We start from the raw sequence: 13,073 nt of genomic DNA, 5'->3' as shown, positions 1-13,073 counted from the left end.
ACTTGGCAAACACAGAGGAAGAGCATGGGTAAAAATCACATAGGACTTGGCAAAAACATAGGAAAAGCATGGATAAAAATCACATCGGAATTGGGAAACACATAGGAAGAGCATGGATAAAAATCACATCGGAATTGGGAAACACATAGGAAGAGCATGGATAAAAATCACATAGGACTTGGCAAACACAGAGGAAGAGCATGGGTAAAAATCACATAGGACTTGGCAAAAACATAGGAAAAGCATGGATAAAAATCACATCGGACTTGGCAAACACATAGGAAGAGCATGGATAAAAATCACATAGGACTTGGCAAACACAGAGGAAGAGCATGGATAAAAATCACATAGGACTTGGCAAAAACATAGGAAGAGCATGGATAAAAATCACATAGGACTTGGCAAACACATAGGAAGAGCATGGATAAAAATCACATAGGACTTGGCAAACACAGAGGAAGAGCATGGATAAAAATCACATCGGACTTGGCAAACACATAGGAAGAGCATGGATAAAAATCACATCGGACTTGGCAAACACATAGGAAGAGCACGGATAAAAATCACATAGGACTTGGCAAACACATAGGAAGAGCATGGGTAAAAATCACATAGGAATTGGCAAAAACATAGGAAGAGCATGGGTAAAAATCACATAGGAATTGGCAAACACATAGGAAGAGCATGGATAAAAATCACATCGGAATTGGCAAAAACATAGGAAGAGCATGGATAAAAATCACATCGGACTTGGCAAACACATAGGAAGAGCATGGATAAAAATCACATCGGACTTGGCAAACACATAGGAAGAGCATGGATAAAAATCACATCAGACTTGGCAAACACATAGGAAGAGCATGGATAAAAATCACATAGGAATTGGCAAACACATGGGAAGAGAATGGATAAAAATCTCACAGGAATTGGCAAAAACATAGGAAGAGGATGGATAAAAATCACATAGGAATTGGCAAAAACATAGGAAGAGCATGGATAAAAATCACATAGGACTTGGCAAACAAACAGGAAGAGGATGGATAAAAATCACATAGGAATTGGCAAAAACATAGGAAGAGCATGGATAAAAATCACATAGGAATTGGCAAACAAACAGGAAGAGGATGGATAAAAATCACATCGGAATTGGCAAAAACATAGGAAGAGCATGGATAAAAATCACATAGGAATTGGCAAAAACAGACGAAGAGCATGGATAAAAATCACATCGGAATTGGCAAACACATAGGAAGAGCATGGGTAAAAATCACATAGGAATTGGCAAACACAGAGGAAGAGCATGGGTAAAAATCACATCGGAATTGGCAAACACATAGGAAGAGCATGGATAAAAATCACATAGGAATTGGCAAAAACATAGGAAGAGCATGGGTAAAAATCACATAGGAATTGGCAAACACATAGGAAGAGCATGGATAAAAATCACATCGGAATTGGCAAAAACATAGGAAGAGCATGGATAAAAATCACATCGGACTTGGCAAACACATAGGAAGAGCATGGATAAAAATCACATCGGACTTGGCAAACACATAGGAAGAGCATGGATAAAAATCACATCAGACTTGGCAAACACATAGGAAGAGCATGGATAAAAATCACATAGGAATTGGCAAACACATAGGAAGAGCATGGATAAAAATCACATAGGAATTGGCAAAAACATAGGAAGAGCATGGATAAAAATCACATAGGACTTGGCAAACAAACAGGAAGAGGATGGATAAAAATCACATAGGAATTGGCAAAAACATAGGAAGAGCATGGATAAAAATCACATAGGAATTGGCAAACAAACAGGAAGAGGATGGATAAAAATCACATCGGAATTGGCAAACAAACAGGAAGAGCATGGATAAAAATCATATAGGAATTGGCAAACACATAGGAAGAGCATGGATAAAAATCACATAGGAATTGGCAAAAACATAGGAAGAGCATGGATAAAAATCACATAGGACTTGGCAAACAAACAGGAAGAGGATGGATAAAAATCACATAGGAATTGGCAAAAACATAGGAAGAGCATGGATAAAAATCACATAGGAATTGGCAAACAAACAGGAAGAGGATGGATAAAAATCACATCGGAATTGGCAAAAACATAGGAAGAGCATGGATAAAAATCACATAGGAATTGGCAAAAACAGACGAAGAGCATGGATAAAAATCACATCGGAATTGGCAAACACATAGGAAGAGCATGGGTAAAAATCACATAGGAATTGGCAAACACAGAGGAAGAGCATGGGTAAAAATCACATCGGAATTGGCAAACACATAGGAAGAGCATGGATAAAAATCACATTGGACTTGGCAAACACAGAGGAAGAGCATGGGTAAAAATCACATCGGAATTGGCAAACACATAGGAAGAGCATGGATAAAAATCACATAGGAATTGGCAAAAACAGAGGAAGAGGATGGATAAAAATCACATAGGAATTGGCAAAAACAGAGGAAGAGGATGGATAAAAATCACATAGGACTTGGCAAACACATAGGAAGAGCATGGATAAAAATCACATAGGAATTGGCAAAAAACAGAGGGAGAGGATGGATAAAAATCACATAGGACTTGGCAAACACATAGGAAGAGCATGGATAAAAATCACATCGGAATTGGCAAAAACAGAGGAAGAGCATGGATAAAAATCACATCGGAATTGGCAAAAAAACAGAAGGAGAGGATGGATAAAAATCACCGGAATTGGCAAAAACAGAGGAAGAGCATGGATAAAAATCACATCGGAATTGGCAAAAACAGACGAAGAGCATGGATAAAAATCACATCGGAATTGGCAAACACATAGGAAGAGCATGGATAAAAATCACATTGGACTTGGCAAACACAGAGGAAGAGCATGGATAAAAATCACATCGGAATTGGCAAAAACAGACGAAGAGCATGGATAAAAATCACATCGGAATTGGCAAACACATAGGAAGAGCATGGATAAAAATCACATAGGAATTGGCAAAAACAGAGGAAGAGGATGGATAAAAATCACATAGGAATTGGCAAAAACAGAGGAAGAGGATGGATAAAAATCACATAGGACTTGGCAAACACATAGGAAGAGCATGGATAAAAATCACATAGGAATTGGCAAAAAACAGAGGGAGAGGATGGATAAAAATCACATAGGACTTGGCAAACACATAGGAAGAGCATGGATAAAAATCACATCGGAATTGGCAAAAACAGAGGAAGAGCATGGATAAAAATCACATAGGAATTGGCAAAAAAACAGAAGGAGAGGATGGATAAAAATCACATCGGAATTGGCAAAAACAGAGGAAGAGCATGGGTAAAAATCACATCGGAATTGGCAAAAACATAGGAAGAGCATGGGTAAAAATCACATCGGAATTGGCAAACACATAGGAAGAGCATGGGTAAAAATCACATCGGAATTGGCAAACACATAGGAAGAGCATGGATAAAAATCACATCGGACTTGGCAAACACATAGGAAGAGCATGGATAAAAATCACATCGGAATTGGCAAAAACATAAGAAGAGGATGGATAAAAATCACATAGGAATAGGCAAAAACATAAGAAGAGGATGGATAAAAATCATATAGGAATTGGCAAACACATAGGAAGAGCATGGATAAAAATCACATCGGACTTGGCAAACACATAGGAAGAGCATGGATAAAAATCACATCGGACTTGGCAAACACATAGGAAGAGCATGGATAAAAATCACATCGGAATTGGCAAAAACATAAGAAGAGGATGGATAAAAATCACATCGGAATTGGCAAAAACATAAGAAGAGGATGGATAAAAATCACATAGGAATAGGCAAAAACATAAGAAGAGGATGGATAAAAATCACATAGGACTTGGCAAAAACATAAGAAGAGGATGGATAAAAATCACATAGGAATTGGCAAACACATAGGAAGAGCATGGATAAAAATCACATAGGAATTGGCAAACACAGAGGAAGAGCATGGATAAAAATCACATAGGAATTGGCAAAAACAGAGGAAGAGCATGGATAAAAATCACAAAGCAATTGGCAAAAACATAGGAAGAGCATGGATAAAAATCATATAGGAATTGGCAAACACAGAGGAAGAGGATGGATAAAAATCACAGAGGAATTGGCAAACAAATAGGAAGAGCATGGATAAAAATCATATAGGAGTTGGCAAACACAGAGGAAGAGGATGGATAAAAATCACAGAGGAATTGGCAAACAAATAGGAAGAGCATGGATAAAAATCACATAGGAATTGGCAAACACATAGGAAGAGCATGGATAAAAATCACATAGGAATTGGCAAAAACAAAAGAAGAGGATGGATAAAAATCACAGAGGAATTGGCAAAAACATAAGAAGAGGATGGATAAAAATCACATAGGAATTGGCAAACACATAGGAAGAGCATGGATAAAAATCACATAGGAATTGGCAAACACATAGGAAGAGCATGGATAAAAATCACATAGGAATTGGCAAAAACAGAGGAAGAGCATGGATAAGAATCACAAAGCAATTGGCAAAAACATAGGAAGAGCATGGATAAAAATCACATAGGAATTGGCAAACAAATAGGAAGAGCATGGATAAAAATCATATAGGAATTGGCAAACACAGAGGAAGAGGATGGATAAAAATCACAGAGGAATTGGCAAACAAATAGGAAGAGGATGGATAAAAATCACATAGGAATTGGCAAACACATAGGAAGAGCATGGATAAAAATCACATAGGAATTGGCAAAAACAGAGGAAGAGCATGGATAAGAATCACAAAGCAATTGGCAAAAACATAGGAAGAGCATGGATAAAAATCACATAGGAATCGGCAAACACATAGGAAGAGCATGGATAAAAATCATATAGGAATTGGCAAACACAGAGGAAGAGGATGGATAAAAATCACAGAGGAATTGGCAAACAAATAGGAAGAGCATGGATAAAAATCACATAGGAATTGGCAAAAACAGAGGAAGAGCATGGATAAGAATCACAAAGCAATTGGCAAAAACATAGGAAGAGCATGGATAAAAATCACATAGGAATTGGCAAACAAATAGGAAGAGCATGGATAAAAATCACATAGGAATTGGCAAAAACATAAGAAGAGGATGGATAAAAATCACAAAGGACTTGGCAAAAACATAAGAAGAGGATGGATAAAAATCACATAGGAATTGGCAAACAAATAGGAAGAGCATGGATAAAAATCACATAGGAATTGGCAAAAACAAAAGAAGAGGATGGATAAAAATCACAGAGGAATTGGCAAAAACATAAGAAGAGGATGGATAAAAATCACATAGGAATTGGCAAACACAGAGGAAGAGCATGGATAAAAATCACATAGGAATTGGCAAAAACAAAAGAAGAGGATGGATAAAAATCACAGAGGAATTGGCAAAAACATAAGAAGAGGATGGATAAAAATCACATAGGAATCGGCAAACACAGAGGAAGAGCATGGATAAAAATCACATAGGAATTGGCAAACACAGAGGAAGAGCATGGGTAAAAATCACATAGGAATTGGCAAAAACAAAAGAAGAGGATCGATAAAAATCACAGAGGAATTGGCAAAAACATAAGAAGAGGATGGATAAAAATCACATAGGAATTGGCAAACACAGAGGAAGAGCATGGATAAAAATCACATAGGACTTGGCAAAAACATAAGAAGAGGATGGATAAAAATCACATAGGAATTGGCAAACAAATAGGAAGAGCATGGATAAAAATCACATAGGAATTGGCAAAAACAAAAGAAGAGGATGGATAAAAATCACAGAGGAATTGGCAAAAACATAAGAAGAGGATGGATAAAAATCACATAGGAATTGGCAAACACAGAGGAAGAGCATGGATAAAAATCACATAGGACTTGGCAAAAACATAAGAAGAGGATGGATAAAAATCACATAGGAATTGGCAAACACAGAGGAAGAGCATGGATAAAAATCACATAGGAATTGGCAAAAACAAAAGAAGAGGATGGATAAAAATCACAGAGGAATTGGCAAAAACATAAGAAGAGGATGGATAAAAATCACATAGGAATCGGCAAACACATAGGAAGAGCATGGATAAAAATCACATAGGAATTGGCAAAAACATAAGAAGAGGATGGATAAAAATCACATAGGAATCGGCAAACACATAGGAAGAGCATGGATAAAAATCACATCGGACTTGGCAAACACATAGGAAGAGCATGGATAAAAATCACATCGGACTTGTCAAACACATAGGAAGAGCATGGATAAAAATGACATAGGAATTGGCAAAAACATAAGAAGAGGATGGATAAAAATCACATAGGAATCGGCAAACACATAGGAAGAGCATGGATAAAAATCACAGAGGAATTGGCAAACACATAGGAAGAGCATCGATAAAAATCACATAGGAATTGGCAAACACAGAGGAAGAGCATGGATAAAAATCACGTAGGAATTGGCAAACACATAGGAAGAGGATGGATAAAAATCACATAGGAATCGGCAAACACATAGGAAGAGCATGGATAAAAATCACATAGGAATTGGCAAAAACATAAGAAGAGGATGGATAAAAATCACATAGGAATCGGCAAACACATAGGAAGAGCATGGATAAAAATCACATAGGAATTGGCAAAAACATAAGAAGAGGATGGATAAAAATCACATAGGAATCGGCAAACACATAGGAAGAGCATGGATAAAAATCACATAGGAATTGGCAAAAACATAAGAAGAGCATGGATAAAAATCACATAGGAATTGGCAAAAACAGAGGAAGAGCATGGATAAGAATCACAAAGCAATTGGCAAAAACATAGGAAGAGCATGGATAAAAATCACATAGGAATTGGCAAACACATAGGAAGAGCATGGATAAAAATCACATAGGAATTGGCAAAAACATAAGAAGAGGATGGATAAAAATCACATAGGAATCGGCAAACACATAGGAAGAGGATGGATAAAAATCACATAGGAATTGGCAAACACATAGGAAGAGCATGGATAAAAATCACATAGGAATTGGCAAAAACATAAGAAGAGGATGGATAAAAATCACATAGGAATCGGCAAACACATAGGAAGAGGATGGATAAAAATCACATAGGAATTGGCAAACACATAGGAAGAGCATGGATAAAAATCACATAGGAATTGGCAAAAACAGAGGAAGAGCATGGATAAGAATCACAAAGCAATTGGCAAAAACATAGGAAGAGCATGGATAAAAATCACATAGGAATTGGCAAACAAATAGGAAGAGCATGGATAAAAATCATATAGGAATTGGCAAACACAGAGGAAGAGGATGGATAAAAATCACAGAGGAATTGGCAAACAAATAGGAAGAGCATGGATAAAAATCACATAGGAATTGGCAAAAACAGAGGAAGAGCATGGATAAGAATCACAAAGCAATTGGCAAAAACATAGGAAGAGCATGGATAAAAATCACATAGGAATTGGCAAACAAATAGGAAGAGCATGGATAAAAATCACATAGGAATCGGCAAACACATAGGAAGAGCATGGATAAAAATCACATAGGAATTGGCAAAAACATAAGAAGAGGATGGATAAAAATCACAAAGGACTTGGCAAAAACATAAGAAGAGGATGGATAAAAATCACATAGGAATTGGCAAACAAATAGGAAGAGCATGGATAAAAATCACATAGGAATTGGCAAAAACAAAAGAAGAGGATGGATAAAAATCACAGAGGAATTGGCAAAAACATAAGAAGAGGATGGATAAAAATCACATAGGAATTGGCAAAAACAAAAGAAGAGGATGGATAAAAATCACAGAGGAATTGGCAAAAACATAAGAAGAGCATGGATAAAAATCACATAGGAATTGGCAAACACAGAGGAAGAGCATGGGTAAAAATCACATAGGAATTGGCAAAAACAAAAGAAGAGGATCGATAAAAATCACAGAGGAATTGGCAAAAACATAAGAAGAGGATGGATAAAAATCACATAGGAATTGGCAAACACAGAGGAAGAGCATGGATAAAAATCACATAGGACTTGGCAAAAACATAAGAAGAGGATGGATAAAAATCACATAGGAATTGGCAAACAAATAGGAAGAGCATGGATAAAAATCACATAGGAATTGGCAAAAACAAAAGAAGAGGATGGATAAAAATCACAGAGGAATTGGCAAAAACATAAGAAGAGGATGGATAAAAATCACATAGGAATTGGCAAACACAGAGGAAGAGCATGGATAAAAATCACATAGGAATTGGCAAAAACAAAAGAAGAGGATGGATAAAAATCACAGAGGAATTGGCAAAAACATAAGAAGAGGATGGATAAAAATCACATAGGAATCGGCAAACACATAGGAAGAGCATGGATAAAAATCACATAGGAATTGGCAAACAAATAGGAAGAGCATGGATAAAAATCACATAGGAATTGGCAAAAACATAAGAAGAGGATGGATAAAAATCACATAGGAATCGGCAAACACATAGGAAGAGCATGGATAAAAATCACATCGGACTTGGCAAACACATAGGAAGAGCATGGATAAAAATCACATCGGACTTGTCAAACACATAGGAAGAGCATGGATAAAAATGACATAGGAATTGGCAAAAACATAAGAAGAGGATGGATAAAAATCACATAGGAATCGGCAAACACATAGGAAGAGCATCGATAAAAATCACATAGGAATTGGCAAACACAGAGGAAGAGCATGGATAAAAATCACGTAGGAATTGGCAAACACATAGGAAGAGGATGGATAAAAATCACATAGGAATCGGCAAACACATAGGAAGAGCATGGATAAAAATCACATAGGAATTGGCAAAAACATAAGAAGAGGATGGATAAAAATCACATAGGAATCGGCAAACACATAGGAAGAGCATGGATAAAAATCACATAGGAATTGGCAAAAACATAAGAAGAGGATGGATAAAAATCACATAGGAATCGGCAAACACATAGGAAGAGCATGGATAAAAATCACATAGGAATTGGCAAAAACATAAGAAGAGGGTGGATAAAAATCACAAAGGACTTGGCAAAAACATAAGAAGAGGATGGATAAAAATCACATAGGAATTGGCAAACACATAGGAAGAGGATGGATAAAAATCACATAGGAATCGGCAAACACATAGGAAGAGCATCGATAAAAATCACATCGGACTTGGCAAAAACATAAGAAGAGGATGGATAAAACTCACATAGGAATCGGCAAACACATAGGAAGAGCATGGATAAAAATCACAAAGGACTTGGCAAAAACATAAGAAGAGGATGGATAAAAATCACATAGGAATTGGTAAACACATAGGAAGACCATGGATAAAAATCACATCGGAATTGGCAAACACATAGGAAGAGCATGGATAAAAATCACATCGGACTTGGCAAACACATAGGAAGAGCATCGATAAAAATCACATAGGAATTGGCAAACACAGAGGAAGAGCATGGATAAAAATCACATCGGACTTGGCAAAAACATAAGAAGAGGATGGATAAAAATCACATAGGAATTGGCAAACACATAGGAAGAGCATCGATAAAAATCACATAGGAATTGGCAAACACATAAGAAGAGGATGGATAAAAATCACATCGGAATTGGGAAACACATAGGAAGAGCATGGATAAAAATCACATAGGACTTGGCAAACACAGAGGAAGAGCATGGGTAAAAATCACATAGGACTTGGCAAAAACATAGGAAAAGCATGGATAAAAATCACATCGGACTTGGCAAACACATAGGAAGAGCATGGATAAAAATCACATAGGACTTGGCAAACACAGAGGAAGAGCATGGATAAAAATCACATAGGACTTGGCAAAAACATAGGAAGAGCATGGATAAAAATCACATAGGACTTGGCAAACACATAGGAAGAGCATGGATAAAAATCACATAGGACTTGGCAAACACAGAGGAAGAGCATGGATAAAAATCACATCGGACTTGGCAAACACATAGGAAGAGCATGGATAAAAATCACATCGGACTTGGCAAACACATAGGAAGAGCATCGATAAAAATCACATAGGAATTGGCAAACACAGAGGAAGAGCATGGATAAAAATCACATAGGAATTGGCAAAAACAGAGGAAGAGCATGGATAAAAATCACATAGGACTTGGCAAACACATAGGAAGAGCATGGATAAAAATCACATAGGAATTGGCAAACACAGAGGAAGAGCATGGATAAAAATCACATAGGACTTGGCAAACATATAGGAAGAGCATGGATAAAAATCACATCGGACTTGGCAAACACATAGGAAGAGCATGGATAAAAATCACATCGGAATTGGCAAACACAGAGGAAGAGCATGGATAAAAATCACATAGGAATTGGCAAAAACATAAGAAGAGGATGGATAAAAATCACATAGGAATTGGCAAACACATAGGAAGAGCATGGATAAAAATCACATAGGAATTGGCAAAAACATAAGAAGAGGATGGATATAAATCACATAGGAATTGGCAAGCACATAGGAAGAGCATGGATTAAAATCACATTGGACTTGGCAAACACATAGGAAGAGGATGGATAAAAATCACATAGGAATTGGCAAAAACATAAGAAGAGGATGGATAAAAATCACATACGAATTGGCAAACACATAGGAAGAGCATGGATAAAAATCACATAGGAATTGGCAAAAACATAAGAAGAGGATGGATAAAAATCACATAGGAATTGGCAAGCACATAGGAAGAGCATGGATTAAAATCACATTGGACTTGGCAAACACATAGGAAGAGGATGGATAAAAATCACATAGGAATTGGCAAAAACATAAGAAGAGGATGGATAAAAATCACATAGGAAGAGGATGGATAACAATCACATAGGAATTCGTAAAAACATAGGAAGAGGATGGATAAAAATCACATAGGAATTGGCAAACACATAGGAAGAGCATACATAAAAATCACATAGGACTTGGCAAACACATAGGAAGAGGATGGATAAAAATCACATAGGACTTGGCAAAAACATAGGAAGAGCATGGGTAAAAATCACATCGGACTTGGCAAACACATAGGAAGAGCATGGATAAAAATCACATAGGAATTGGCAAAAACATAGGAAGAGGATGGATAAAAATCACATAGGAATTCGCAAAAACAAAGGAAGAGCATGGATAAAAATCATATAGGAATTGGCAAAAACATAGGAAGAGGATGGATAAAAATCACATAGGAATTCGCAAAAACATAGGAAGAGCATGGATAAAAATCACATAGGAATTGGCAAAAACATAGGAAGAGGATGGATAAAAATCATACAGGAATTGGCAAAAACATAGGAAGAGGATGGATAAAAATCACATCGGACTTGGCAAACACATAGGAAGAGCATGGATACAAATCACATAGGAATTGGCAAACACAGAGGAAGAGCATGGATAAAAATCACATGGGAATTCGCAAAAACATAGGAAGAGGATGGATAAAAATCATACAGGAATTGGCAAAAACATAGGAAGAGGATGGATAAAAATCACATCGGACTTGGCAAACACATAGGAAGAGCATGGATACAAATCACATAGGAATTGGCAAACACAGAGGAAGAGCATGGATAAAAATCACATCGGAATTGGCAAACACATAGGAAGAGGATGGACAAAAATCACATACGAATTGGCAAAAACATAAGAAGAGGATGGATAAAAATCACATAGGAATTGGCAAAGACATAGGAAGAGCATGGATAAAAATCACATAGGACTTGGCAAACACATAGGAAGAGCATGGATAAAAATCACACAGGAATTGGCAAACACATAGGAAGAGCATGGATAAAAATCACACAGGAATTGGCAAAATCATAAGAAGAGGATGGATAAAAATCACAGAGGACTTGGCAAACACATAGGAAGAGGATGGATAAAAATCACACAGGAATTGGCAAAATCATAAGAAGAGGATGGATAAAAATCACACAGGAATTGGCAAAATCATAAGAAGAGGATGGATAAAAATCACACAGGAATTGGCAAAATCATAAGAAGAGGATGGATAAAAATCACAGAGGACTTGGCAAACACATAGGAAGAGCATGGATAAAAATCACACAGGAATTGGCAAACACATAGGAAGAGCATGGATAAAAATCACACAGGAATTGGCAAAATCATAAGAAGAGGATGGATAAAAATCACACAGGAATTGGCAAAATCATAAGAAGAGGAAGGATTAAAATCACAAAGGAATTAGCAAAAACATAAGAAGAGGATGGATAAAAATCACAGAGGAATTGGCAAAAACATAAGAAGAGGATGGATAAAAATCACACAGGAATTGGCAAAATCATAAGAAGAGGATGGATAAAAATCACATAGGAATTGGCAAAATCATAAGAAGAGGATGGATAAAAATCACATAGGAATTGGCAAAAACATAAGAAGAGGATGGATAAAAATCACAGAGGAATTGGCAAAAACATAAGAGGAGGATGGATAAAAATCACATAGGAATTGGCAAAAACATAAGAAGAGGATGGATAAAAATCACACAGGAATTGGCAAACACATAAGAAGAGGATGGATAAAAATCACAGAGGAATTGGCAAAAACATAAGAGGAGGATGGATAAAAATCACATAGGAATTGGCAAAAACATAAGAAGAGCATGGATAAAAATCACAGAGGAATTGGCAAAAACATAAGAAGAGGATGGATAAAAATCACAAAAGAATTGGCAAAAACATAAGAAGAGCATGGATAAAAATCACATAGGAATTGGCAAAAACATAGGAAGAGGATGGATAAAAATCACATAGGAATTGGCAAAAACATAAGAAGAGGATGGATAAAAATCACATAGGAATTGGCAAAAACATAAGAAGAGGATGGATAAAAATCACATAGGACTTGGCAAAAACATAAGAAGAGGATGGATAAAAATCACACAGGAATTGGCAAAAACATAGGAAGAGGATGGATAAAAATCACATAGGACTTGGCAAACACATAGGAAGAGGATGGATAAAAATCACATCGGAATTGGCAAAAACATTGGA

Source organism: Myxine glutinosa, chromosome 8 (genome assembly GCF_964187855.1).
Source record: "Myxine glutinosa chromosome 8, kmMyxGlut1.1, whole genome shotgun sequence".
NCBI classification, from domain to species: domain Eukaryota; kingdom Metazoa; phylum Chordata; class Myxini; order Myxiniformes; family Myxinidae; genus Myxine; species Myxine glutinosa.
This window is presented reverse-complemented; position numbering follows the sequence as displayed.